The following is a 1,437-nucleotide window of genomic DNA, read 5'->3' as shown; positions in this document are numbered from 1 at the left end:
TAAATATAAATCTAAACTTTTTGTTCAAAATACTTATTTTGTACTTATTTTCTGACAAAAGGTATGAATCTGCTTAAGAATGTTTTAGCTAATATTAGTTAAAAATATCAGTCAATTAATCAAAATAAGCTAATATCAGCCAATATCACTAAAAAAGTGTCATAATTTTAACTCGTGTATACTCTGAAACCAACCTACAAATAAAACAAATTTGGCTTATAATGGTTTTATGCAGCAAAAAATAACTATTTTTTTTTGCAATTTTAGATGAATAACTTTTAAACGAGAAAGTGAATCCACAAAAATAAATTTTTGCACGAATATTTATTATTATTTGATCAATTTAAATATAAAGTTTGATTTAATTCTTATGTTATTTCTTCTTCAATTTTGCAAATAAGCATTGTAAACACGATTTTATGTAAAAATCAAGACAAACAAAGACTTAAATAATTCTTAACTAATAAAAGAATTGTGCTCAAATTTTACACATATATTTAGACGTAATAATGACACAGTGTATGAAATTTTGATATTTTTGATAAAATTTCAAGATACGATCCATACATTCTTAGAAGCTGATTTAAACAATATATTTGATTTTTAATATTATTTACAATTAGAATGTGTAATTGCATAATTTTTTATCTATAATAGTAATACTCGGCTTTTATAAATTTTTTAATATTACTATAAAATTATTATGAAATCAAGAGATGTATAAGTATAATATACCCTCGCCTATTAGTATTCAAGGACGCTTGCATTAAAGAGATTTCTGCACGCGGCGACTTCTATCAACTCGTGTCACTTCGTTCGACTATTCCGTCCTGATATAGAAATCCGAAAATAACTTTAGACGAGTACATAATTTAACGAACGACACTCCCGCGACTTATATTATAAGCCATCTTTACCACAGACATTTCTAATCGATCGACGTGTTAAATACAGTAAAAAATCGACACATATCACTAAAGCTAGTCATATCAGACATAACTACAAGTTACACTAACTTGTATAATAATTGTAGACATTCAAAATTCAAATTGGCAGGTGTATTACAAATATTTTTTAACAAAATAAAAAAATTTCGAAGAGTAATAGATTTTTTTGTATTATATTTGAAAGTGACATAGAAAGGATCGCTGACGCGATTTAGAATCTAGATAAAGAATTATTTCAATAAGGGGTAAACAAGTTCAAAAAAAAATTTATATAAAATGAGAAAATGTTTATTTAAACTATAAAATTGTGCTGTTAAATATAAATATTGATTTTATTGTACTATTTCATATGTATATACATTTATTTTTACACAAAAAGTATAAATATTTCCTACTCTCTGTCACTTTTTGCAGAAACTATGCACTTTATGTATCTTTAATAATAGCTTTATTTGGGCTTTATCTCTAAAATAATCATTATATACATATA

The 1,437-nt window shown here is 24.6% G+C and overlaps 1 protein-coding gene across 2 annotated transcripts in view; it reads left to right on the top strand.

The window, feature by feature from the left end:
- Positions 1 to 1,437, top strand: part of LOC108746404 (neuronal acetylcholine receptor subunit alpha-7) — a 255,845-nt gene that overhangs the window by 3,982 nt on the left and 250,426 nt on the right. The window lies entirely within an intron of this gene.

Source organism: Trachymyrmex septentrionalis, unplaced genomic scaffold, assembly GCF_001594115.1.
Source record: "Trachymyrmex septentrionalis isolate Tsep2-gDNA-1 unplaced genomic scaffold, Tsep1.0 scaffold17, whole genome shotgun sequence".
Lineage (NCBI taxonomy): Eukaryota > Metazoa > Arthropoda > Insecta > Hymenoptera > Formicidae > Trachymyrmex > Trachymyrmex septentrionalis.
The sequence above is the reverse complement of the archived record's forward strand: the minus strand, read 5'-3'. Positions and strand labels throughout refer to the sequence as shown.